The 12,221-nt window shown below is 43.7% G+C and overlaps 1 pseudogene; it reads right to left on the bottom strand.

Annotated features, from left to right (window-relative positions):
* Positions 1 to 1,115: 1,115 nt before the first annotated feature.
* LOC104007670 (syntenin-1-like) lies at positions 1,116 to 2,900 on the bottom strand (annotated as a pseudogene).
* Positions 2,901 to 12,221: the final 9,321 nt, after the last annotated feature.

Here is a 12,221-nt window from a genome sequence, read left to right as displayed (position 1 = left end):
ACTCCTGACCTCAGGTGATCCGCCAGCCTTGGCCTCTCGAAGTGTTGGGATTACAGGCGTAAGCCACCACACCCGGCCTTAAAATGAGCTTATTAAGTGAATGCCTGAAGTATGGAAGGATGGTATAATGGGACATGTTGGGGAAAATTATTTATAAAATAATTCTTTTAAAAAAATTTTATGTATACATATTTAATTAAAATAGAATAGGTATAAACCAAAAAGAAGAAAAAAATCGGGATAAAGCATCACTACCATTTTGTTTGCAAAAGGAGTCAGGATATGAAACAAATTACCAGAAAAATACTCTAAGTTCATCCCAAAGTAGCTAGGTTACATAATCTTAAGAATCAAATACCATAATTAAGTATTATACCACTTAATCCACAAATGAACAAAAGGGGAGTCAAAAGTTTATCCTGGTTTAGGGTAATAATTTTTACATTAAATATATAGTGATTTGCTTCTCACAAAGTGGTACTGGCAACTTTTTTTTTTTTTTTGAGATGGAGTCTCACTCTGTTGCCCAGGCTGGAGTGCAGTGGTGCGATCTCGGCTCACTGCAGCCTCTGCATCCTGGGTTCAAGTGATTCTCCTGCCTCAGCCTCCCAAGTAGCTGGGATTACAGGCACGCACCAGCACGCCTGGCTAATTTTTGTATTTTTAGTACAGACAGGGTTACACCATGTTGGCCAGGCAGATCTTGAACTCCTGACCTCAGGTGTTCCCCCCCGCCTTGGCCTCCCAAAGTGCTGGGATGACAGGCGTGAGCCACCGCACCTGACCTCAAAGGCAATCATTCTAAATGTACTATGGTAGCATGTTAAAAATGGAAGTATGCTATAGAACTAAAGTAATATGAATAGCACTACTCACTACCCAGGAGAAAGGTACTGGTTCTCATGCAAAGCTAAGCCTGTATCAGTCATCCTAATCACAATGGCTTATAAAAGCATCAGGTTTCCAGTAGAGAAACTATTCTAGGAATGTCAGTAATCTCTTGAAAATTTCACATCTGTTAAACCAGGATAAGTCTACAACTATTTTGAAATCTGAACAAGGTATCACATGAAACAGTAAGATTCCCAGCCATAATGTAAGATAGAAAGGTCCTCATGCATATGCTTGCGGGCTCTAGGAAAGCTTCATGTGCATAATACAGAAGTTGCCAAAGAAGGAAACTGGAGCTACATTTCCGTGGTGCTGTGAATTTTAAACCTCAGGAATGGTGTGATCCATTAGGCTTTTCATAATGCTTGGTGCCATCCGCTTAATAATATGCTCACGGCTGGGTGCGGTGGCTCACGCCTGTAATCCCAGCACTTTGGGAGGCCGAGGTGGGCAGATCACGAGGTCAGGAGTTCGAGACCAGCCTGGGCAATAGGTGAAACCCTGTCTCTACTAAAAATACAAAAATTAGCTGGGCGTGATGGCAGATGCCTGTAATCTCAGCTACTTGGGGGGCTGAGGCAGAAGAATCGCTTGAACCTGGGAGGCAGAGGTTGCAGTGAGCCGAGATTGCAGCATTGCACTCTAGCCTGGGTGACAGAGTGGGACTCTGCCTAAAAAAAAAAAAAAAAGTTCAAAGATAAAAGGAGGCATGATTGTAATAGTAACTACAGTCCCATATGTTGACAGTATGTCTGCAATTTGAGAGTTCTTCAATCCAATGACATTCTGTCTGTTGATTTCATAGATGTTATGTTCCGTGAGAAGACCATTTCTGGCTGCAGAGCTGTTTTTCACTGTGGATCACTGTGGACGTTATTTTTCCTTTTTTCTTTTCTTTCTTTTTTTTTTTTTTTTTGAGATGGAGTCTTGCTCTTGTCACCCAGGCTAGAGTGCAATAGTGCGATCTTAGCTCACTGCAACCTCCACTCTCGGGTTCGAGCGATTCTCCTGCCTCAGCCTCCCAAGTAGCCAGGCACCTGCCACCATGCTCGGCTAATTTTTTTTTTTTTTTTGAGACGCAGTCTCACTCTGTTGCCCAGGCTGGAGAACAGTGGCCTGATCTCGGGTCACTGCAAACTCCGCCTTCCGGGTTCAAGTGATTCTCCTGCCTCAGCCTCCTGAGTAGCTGAGATTACAGGCTCCCGCCACCATGCCCGGCTAATTTTTGTATTTTTAGTAGAGACGGGGGTTTCACCATGTTGGTCAGGCTGGTCTTGAACTCCTGACCTCGTGATCCACCTGCCTCGGCTTCCCAAAGTGCTGGGATTACAGGCATGAGCCACCGTGCCCGGCCTATTTTTCCATTTTTAAAGATAAAACCAACATGTCCAGTGCTATCCTTATGCTTGGTAATCGTCCGTTCAAAGGGCCTGTCACGAATTGTCATGGTAATCTTCTCTCCAAAAGCCTGTTTGAGCACCTTGTGCGCTTTATCAGAGCTCCACCCGGCAGTTTTCACCACTGATCTGGAGTACTTGGTCCCCAAATCTCAGACCAACCAATGAGGCTGGAGAATTAGCCTGGACTAGCTGAACAAATATATCATTATCTATTGATTTAAGCCTGAGTCCAATTTTTCCATCTTGATCCTTACACAAAATGACTTCGCGAATCCCTTGTTTAATTTCTGCTCTACGAATTCCAGCATCATTTTCAGTTACAGGAACCACCATACAGATCATACCGGAAGGTCTTGCTACCAACTACATCTGAATTGATGCACCAGAAACCACGGCCACATTTGCACGTATTTCTTCTTCATTTCAACTCAGGCCCATGTATTATTGAGAGAGCTCCGGATATAGTTTGGGATAGAGATTTCCATCTTGAGAGATGGGAGCAGCAGCTTCTGACAAAATTGCTGGGTTGGCAGGGTTTGCAGAAAAAGCAGTTTGAGCCTGAGTTACACTGTCTTCCTTCAAGTCTTCAAGAGATGGATAGAGAGACATTTTTGCAGGATTCTTCTAGCTCACAAGGACCCACTCGCTGCCGCTGTCGCCTCCGGTCACTGGCACCGACTTCTGATGCCCGAGGGTAAGAGAGCGGCGCGCGCCGAGGACCGTTCCCGAGGCGCGTCACGGCGCCGCCTAAAAGAATTCTTCATAGCTGGCAATATTTTACGTATTTTTGGTGACTGTTCTAAGGGGTGGCTTGCTGGGAAGGGCTGTTGAAGCTGCAAGGATTTCTCTGGGCAATTGCACGCTATCTCCTCCTATGTAAGCATACCTTTGAATTCCTTCGGGCTTCCATTCTTGTCTCAAGCCCCTGTATACCAGTTCTGGAGCTAGCCAGGCAACCAACCTAAACCTCCGGATTTTCCCCAGGAGTGGCTGACTCTGCTGTTCTTTCTACTTATACCAGAGCGCCCTCTGCTGGACACACCCAGAAGTAATTCTCAAATCTCGATGTTTGGAGTTGGCCCTCTCCCTCATTTGCCAGGAAAGTGACCCCTTTTCCTAGTGTGGGAGAAAGGCGAGTATTTCACTTCCTCCTATTTTCCCTCATCCCTCATCCCTCATCTCTCTCTTCCACCAAGACGGAGCTCTTCCCATGAAGCGAACATTTCTGTTCGTGAGGTGGCTCTGAGCAGGGGTGAGACGCTCAGTTTTGTCTTGTTGCTGAGCCCAGCTCCCAGGTGACCTTGTTCAGGGTGAAGTGACACTGTGCAGACCACTGGCCCCTTGGGAAGGGCACCTAGAAACTCTAACTTATTTGCACTGGGATGGAATCCTTACGAAGAATGAGGTTAGAGCCCAGAATATACAGTCAGAAGCGGGGCATAAAACTCTCTTTGAGCTTTTTAGCAACCAGCCCGAGGAGGATGGTGTAATCAGACAGGACAGTGTGGCGAAGAACAGTGACGGTCCCTCAGCATGTGTTGATGAACAGCAAAGCTGTCCTAACGTGCACTGAGATGTCAGGTTCACTCATTAGCAAGAGTTTCATATCACATCCTGGCTTTACAGTGGTTGTGAGTTAAACAACTGACATGTCTCTTTTGAATAGCTGAACATGCAAAGATCAAATCTGCAAATGCCAAGAATCTATGGTTCATGGTGTGTATCTAAAAATAAACAGGCTGCTAAGGGGAAGTACAACTATCCCTGGGGCTGAAACCAAAGACAATTTCTACTGTCTAGTAGAAGACATCGTATTGTGCAGTGACCAACATCCTCTGCAACATTCTTATGATAAATATGAATGCCATGTGGTTCTTTTAATATTTCCTTGTTGTAGACTGAAGTCATGCTACCAAAGCATAATTCACTAGAAAGAATTTGAGGGTGAGGCAGGGCTGTGTTTGGTATAAAAAGAATGGAGTCCAAAACACACATCAGGAGGAGGACTATTCTGGCGAGGTGGTAAGTCACTGGATGTTTGCCTGGGTACATTTTCTTCCATAGTGAACCTTCCAAGCTGATTGAGGGCACTATTTTCAGCAATGGATTATCCTCTTTCCTAGCTGCTAAATGATCATTTTTATTTCTTAATACTCAGCAAAGACCTACTCCATCCCAGTTAATGAACACAGGATTTTTCTGACCTTGAGCAGAAAATTAGATTATTTGAAACAAAATGTAGAATGCTGAAAAATTTGTGGTCTTGCAGGGAATGCAGAAGACTCATTAGTCAACGGTTTAATAACTCTAAGCTATTATGTAGCATCACTTCTTAATCAGTTTTCATAATTAGATTGATTATATATCATATAATGGTGTGTTAAACTCATGGAAGGTCATGTCGATTTAACCCAGACAAGATAATTTGACCAGGCTCAACTTTTCAAAAATTATCAGTGACGGGGCTGGGCACAGTGGCTTATGCCTGTAATCCCAGCACTTTGGGAGGCCGATGTGGGTGGATCATGAGGTCAAGAGATTGAGACCATCCTGGCCAACATGGTGAAACCTTGTCTCTACCAAAATACAAAAATTAGCTGGGTATGGTGGTGCGTGCCAGTAGTCTCAGCTACTTGGGAGGCTGAGGCAGGAGAATCTCTTGGACCCGGGAGGTGGAGGTTGCAGTGAGCCGAGATTGCACTACTGTACTCCAGCCTAGCAACAGAGCAAGACTCTGTCTCAAAAATAATAATAATAATAATAATAATAATAATAATCAGTGATGGAGTCTCACTGTGTTGCCCAGGCTGGGCTGTAACTCCTGGGCTCAAACAATACTCTCATCTTAGCTTCTGGAGTAGCTGAGACTATAGGCATGAGCCACCTTGCCTGGCATCAGTAATAATTCTTTTCTCTTTAACAGTGAAGGAAAGTCTGGGTGTGGTGGTTCAAGCCTGTAATCCCAGCACTTTGAGAGGCTGAAGCGGGATGATTGCTTGAGCCCCAGAGTTCAACACCAGCCTGGGCAACATGGTGAAACTCCATCTCTACAAAATTAGGCAGGCATGGTGGCATGTGCCTGTAGCATGGTGGTGCACACCTGTAGGCCCAGCTACTCAGGAGGCTGAGGTGAGAGACTCACTTGAGCCCAAGAGGTTGAGGCTTCAGTGAGCCGAGATCACACAACTGTACATCAGCCTGGGTGACAGGGTGATCCCCTCGTCTCAAAAAAAAAAAAAAAAAAAAAAAAAGTGAACTAAAAAAATAGGTGATCAATATATTTGCCTTAATTTGTGTATTTGTTTTTGTGGAGCTTTTACATGTCTGAATTGAGGCTGGGTTTTAAGTGGATGGTCCTGCATCTGCTTGTGGCTTGCCTAGGCAATATTGTATAGAGGAACCACATTAGGGTGTGGGTCTTGACATGGAAGACAGGCTCATCAGAGGATTTCCAGGTAACATAGACCAAGCCTTCTCAGGAGGGAGATTTGAGAGGGTGGTGGGGGGAACATCATTACTAAGAGGTGGGAATTAATTCTGGGGAGAGAAGGGACAAAAAATCACAGATATTTATTTCAACAGATATTACAATGGTTTGTGGCTTCCAAAGAGCCACAGTACATACAGAGATACATGGTATATCCGTAGTATTAAAATTTCATGGTGAGGCATGATTAGGAAAAAATGTCTGCTGGTATAGAACGGTGCATTGATATGCTGGGGCAGCTCTTGAGGTGTGTTAGAGGCCAGGCGGTGATGATGAAGATGATCAGGGTGATGCCATGCCTTTGTTGAGCGTGTATTTATTGTATGCTAGGCCTGTGTAAACACCACATGTGCATGATGTCATTTCATATTCAAAAGACTAAGTACGGAAGGTGAGATTTGCAGAAGCTGGGCAAGTTGTCCAGGGGAGGAGGTAATGTTTAGTGTTTGAGAATTCAGGCTGAGGTATGAGACCCGGCCTCCAACGATAGCATTTACTAGTCATTGGACCTCTGTTAGGCCTCACTTACTCAATTATAAGTTGGAAATATTAATAGTAGCTTCTAAAGGGTTACTGGGAGAACTATATGACAAAATGCATATAAAGTGCATAGTAAAATGCTGAATAAAGGTTAGTTATTATAAGAATTATTATATTAAATATTATAATATATTTAATACATATACTATTTTAAATACAATGACTATATATCATATCTATAATATAAACGTAAATATAATACATTCTATTTATAACATAAATATAACAATTATAATATTTTACAATATATAATATAATAAAATTTTATTATTATTATTAAAGTCTGCACTCTTCACCACTTCCTTTTTTGTTTCAGCTAGAGTGCTACACTTGGTTTCTTTTCTTTTCTTTTTTTTTTTTTTGAGACAAAGTCTCGCTCTGTCGCCCAGGCTGGAGTGCAGTGGTGCGATCTCGGCTCATTGTAGGCTCCGCCTCCCGGGTTCATGCCATTCTCCTGCCTCAGCCTCCTGAGTAGCTGGGACTGCAGGCGTGTGCCACCACACCGGCTAATTTTTGTATTTTTAGTAGAGACGGGGTTTCACCATGTTGGTCAGGCTGGTCTCGAACTCCTGACCTTGTGATCTGCCCACCTCAGCTACCCAAAGTCCTGGGATTACAAGTGTGAGCCACAATGCCCGGCCCCTAGAGTTGGTTTCAATGTGTGTACTTTTTTTTGCTTGTCTCCACTTCTTTTGTGTTTGATTTCTTCTCCTATACATATATTTTAAATATAGAGACAGGGTCTCACTATGTTGCCTAGGCTGGTCTTGAACTCCTAGACCCAAGCAATCCTCCTGTCTCAGCCTCCCAAAGTGCTGGGATTACAGGCGTGAGCCACTGCACCTGGCCTCTTTTCCTATTCTTTTTTTTTTTTTTTTTGAGACGAGGTCTCGCTGTGTTGCCCAGGCTGGAGTACAGTGGCATGGTCTTAGCTCACTGCAGCCTCTGCCACTCGAGTTCAAGTGATTCTCCTGCCTCAGTCTCACGAGTAGGTGGGATTACAGGTGGCTGCCACCACGCCCAGCTAATTTTTTGTATTTTTAGTAGAGAGGGGGTTTCACCATGTTGGCCAGACTGGTCTTGAACTCCTGACCTCAGGTGATCCACCCGCCTCGGCCTCCCAAAGCGCTGGGATTGCAGGCGTGAGCCATTGTGCCCAGCCAACTTCTATTCTTGATAAACATCAATAAATACGTCTTTAGGGATAATAAGCTGACATTTTAGGGCATAGCCAAGCGCACATAAAATAATATTCAATTTCACAGATGCTATTTTATCTTTCAAATATATTTGATATTTGAAATGCATCTTCAATAAAAGACAGATGACCAACTCAAACATTTTTTCTACATATATGAAAGGATTGGTATAATTAATAATGAAATTGCTTTTAAAAATCACTAAAAGATGATAACTCTTCCAATAGAAATGGGCAAAGGACAAGATGAGGCAATTCATGCCAAAAAAGGAACAAAAATGGCTAATAAACAGGTAAGCAGTGTTTACTCTGGTAACAATGAATTGTCTTTCTTTTTTTTTTTTTGGAGACTGGGTCTTTTTTTTTTGAGATGGAGTCAGGCTGTCACCCAGGCTGGAGTGAGGGTCTCACCATCTTGCCAAGGCTGGTTGTAAACTCCTGGGCTCAAGCCATCCTGCTGCCTTGGCCTCTCAAAGTATTGGGATTATAGGTGTGAGCCACTGTGTCCAGCTGAATTGTCATTTTTGTTCATGAAATTGGTGAAATTTATTTTTTATTTTATTTATTTTTTTTTTTTGAGACAGAGTCTTGCTCTGTCACCCAGGCTGGAGTGCAGTGGTGCTATCTCGGCTCACTGCAACCTCCACCTCCTGGGTTCAAGCAGTTCTCCTGCCTCAGCCTCCCAAGTAGCTGGGATTACAGGCATGCACCACTCACACCCAGCTAATTATTTTGTATATTTAGTAGAGATGGGGTTTCACGGTGTTGGCCAGGCTGGTTTCAAATTCCTGACCTAAAATGATCCGCCCTCCTGGGCCTCTCAAAGTGCTGGGATTACAGGCATGAGCCACCGTGCCTGGCCAAAATTTAAAATGATCATTATATCTCTTGCTAGTGAGAATGTGAAAACATAAGCAATCATGCACTATTGTTGGCAGCATAAAATAATTTAACCTGTTAATAAAAAGCAGAGCTGTTTTTGGAGGAAAGTTTATATGTATCAAAAGCCTTACAAATTATGCAAGACTTTTGATCAGGGATTCCATTTCTAGGAGTTTATCTTAAGGAAAAAATATTTTCTTTATATTTTCATCTGAATGCAAAGATGCATATGTAAGGATTATTATTGCAGTTGTCTTTATAATAATAAACAATTAGAAACAAGTTAAATACGGGCCGCGTGCTGTGGCTCATGCCTGTAATCCTAGCACTTTGGGAGGTTGAGGCAGGTGGATCACTTGAACTCAGGAGTTCGAAACCAGCCTGGGCAAACATGGTAAATCCCCTTCTCTACTAAAAATACAAAAATCAGTTGGGTGTGGTGATGTGCGTCTGTAATCTCAGTTACTCATGAGGCTGAGGCACAAGGGTTGCTTGAAACCAGGAGGTGGAGGCTGCAGTGAACTGAGCTCTTGCCACTGCACTCCATCCTGGATGACAGAGTGAGACCCTGTCTCAAAAAAAAAAAAAAAAAAAAAAAAAGAAACAAGGTAAATTCTTAGTAATAGCTATTTCAGTTATTATTGTCAAAGACACTATTGTTCAATAAAATGGAAAGATTTTTCTTTTCTTTTTTTTTTGAGAAAGGGTCACACTCTGTCTCCCAGGCTGGAGTGCAGTGGCACAATCATGGCTCACTGCAGACTGGATCTCCCAGGCTCAAGGGATCCTCCTGCTTTGGCCTCCCGAGTAACTGGAACTACAGGCATGTGCCACTAGCCCACCTAATTTTCTTATTTTTGGTAGAGATGGGGTTTCACCATGTTGCCCAGGCTGGTCTGGAACTCCAGGGCTCTATTGATTCGTCTGCCTTACCCTCCCAAAGTGCTGGGATTACGGGTGTGAACCACGGCACCTGGCTGATTTTTCAACTAATGTTGTCAAGGTAAAAAAATCAGAGCATAGAATGGTACCTGTTCTATGATACCGTGCTTGCTTAAGTAGAAAAATGTGTCCATATGGCCATAGAAAAATATTGGAAGCACATAGCTCAAACTGTTAAAAGCAATTGCCTTTGCATATAGAATTACAGGTGATTATTTTCTTTTTTGAAGTTTCTGCAACAAGCAGGTTTTATGTTCTAGTTATTATTGCTGCATTATAAACCATTGTAAACTTAGTGACATAAAAGAACAATTGTTTTATTATGTCAACAAGTTCTGGAATCAAGAATTTGGAAGGTCAGAGTGGGGATGGCTTGTTTCTGCTTCATCCTGTCTCAGATCTTAGCTGGGAAGTGACTAAACAGCTGGAGGCTGGAATAATCAGAAGGCTAATTTGCTCACCTGCCTGACACCTGGGCTAGGAGGACATTAACGGCTGGTCTGATGCCAGGCGCAGCAGCTCACGCATGTAATCCCAGCACTTTGGGAAGCTGAGGTGGGTGGATCACTGGAGGTCGGGAGTTCGAGAGCAGCCTGATCAATATGGTGAAACCTGGTCTCTACTAAAAAAGATACAAAATTAGCCTGGATGCAGTGGCTCATGCCTGTAATCCCAGAACTTTGGGAGGTCGAGGCGGGCAGATTATGAAGTCAGGAGTTCGAGACCAGCCTGGCCAACATGGTGAAACCCTGTTTCTACTAAAAATACAAAAATTAGATGGGCGTGGTGGCGGGCGCCTGTAATCCTAACTACTCAGGAGGCTGAGGCAGGAGAATGGCTTGAATCCAGGAGGCAGAGGTTGCAGTGATCTGAGATTGTGCTACTGTACTTCAGCCTGGGTGGCAGAGCAAGACTCCACGTCAAAAAAAAAAAAAAAATTACAAAATTAGCTGGGCGTGGTGGTGCATGCCTGTAATCCCAGCTACTTGGGAGGGTGAGGCAGGAGAATTGCTTGAACCCGGGAGGCAGAAGTTGTAGTGAGCTGAGATCGCACCCTTGCACTCCAGCCAGGGAGGACAACAAGAGTGAAACTCTGTCTCAAAAAAACAAAACACAACAAAAAGATATATAGGATCTCTGACATCGCCTGTAATCCCAGTTCTTTGGGAGGCCGAGGTGGACGAATCGCCTGAGCTTAGGAGTTCAAGACCACCCTGGGCAACACGGTGAAACCCCATCTCTACTAAAATACAAAAAATTAGGCAGGCATGGTGGCAGATGCCTGTAGTCCCAGCTACTCAGGAGGGTGACGCATAAGAACTGCTTGAGCCTGAGAGGTGGAGGTTGCAGTGAGTTGAGATTGTGCCACGGTACTCCAGCCTCGGGAACAGAACAAGACTTCATCTCAAAAAAAAAAAAAAAAAAAAGACTGGTCTGCCTCCTGCAGCCCCTACCTGCGGCTTTTCCATGTAGCTTGGCTTCCTACCACCAGCATGCTGGCCTCGGTATAGTTGGACTCTCATGACAGCTCAATAGAAGTTGAATTTCAGCAAGTCACAAGCCAGTCCATACTTCAAGTCGCAAACCTATCCATATTCAAGCCATCCATATTCAGTTTGAACTTCTACAAGTCTTAAGCCTGTCCATATTTATGAGGAAAGGGACACAGATACCACCTCTTGGTCACTTTGTGGAAAAGTGGGATGGGAGACATAGTTGCAGCCATCTTTGGAAATACATATATATTACTTTTGTATTTGGAAAAAAATCCATAAATATCATTGCAGTTAAAAAAAAAGTCTATAAAATACCTAGGAGCCTAATTATCTGAGGTATTGATTGCAGAATCATTTTGCATAATTGAGTTGAAAAGAACTTTCCTAGGTTTTGGAAGGAAGGACATCTGTGTGTTGCTCCTTGTGTCCTGGGTGAAGGTGTTACCTTTGAGATAATCCTGTGTGTGGGTGCCAGGGTAGATGTGGGGAAGGATGGGGGCAGGATTGCCAGACACAACACAGGACATCCCGTTACATTTTTTTTTTTTTTGAGATGGAGTCTTGCTGTGTCTCCCAGGCTGGAGAGCAGTGGCACTATCTCGGCTCACTGCAACCTCCGTCACCCTGGTTCAAGCTATTCTCCTGCCTCAGCCTCCCCAGTAGCTGGGATTACAGGTGTGCACTACCACGCCCAGCTAATTTTTGTATTTTAAGTAGAGACAGGGTTTCACCATGTTGGCCAGGCTGGTCTCGAACTCCTGACCTCAGGTGATCCACCCGCCTCGGACTCCCAAAGTGCTGGGATTACAGGCATAACCCATCCCATTAAATCTGAATTTTAGATAAGTTACAAATGTTTTGTGTAAGTGTGCCCCATGTCCCAAATATTGCATGTGCCATACTTATACTAAACAAATTTTCTTTGCTTATCTGAATTTCAAATTTAACTGGGTATCTCATATTATTGTTTTTGCTAAATCTGGCAGTCATAATTGGGGGCAGTTCTGGAGATAAGCCCGAATGGGCCATTGCCACCTTCTTATAACTCTCCCACTGCCCAGCAGTGACAAAAAGAGCTCTGGCAGTGGTAGGGAGATTCTATTTTCAGCGTGGGCATCAACACAGTCTGAGAATAGAACAGGGCAAGGGATGGGTGAAGGAAAGAATGTTTTCCAGTATGTGAAGGGGGATCTGCCAGTAGGGCTGGAAACCTGGACTTGATTCCTGGACTAGTTGAAAACTCACTTTGACCTTGGACAAGTCACTAAATCCCTCTATGGCCAAGTTTCTTGTATAAATCCTACTAGTCCAATAGAGGGTTCTTGGGAAGATGAATATGAAATGAGTAAAGCTGCTTTGAAAGCCTTAAAAAGGAGCCCTAGGAA

This window comes from Pan troglodytes, chromosome 7, assembly GCF_028858775.2.
Source record: "Pan troglodytes isolate AG18354 chromosome 7, NHGRI_mPanTro3-v2.0_pri, whole genome shotgun sequence".
NCBI classification, from domain to species: Eukaryota; Metazoa; Chordata; class Mammalia; order Primates; family Hominidae; genus Pan; species Pan troglodytes.
This window is presented reverse-complemented; position numbering and strand designations above follow the sequence as displayed.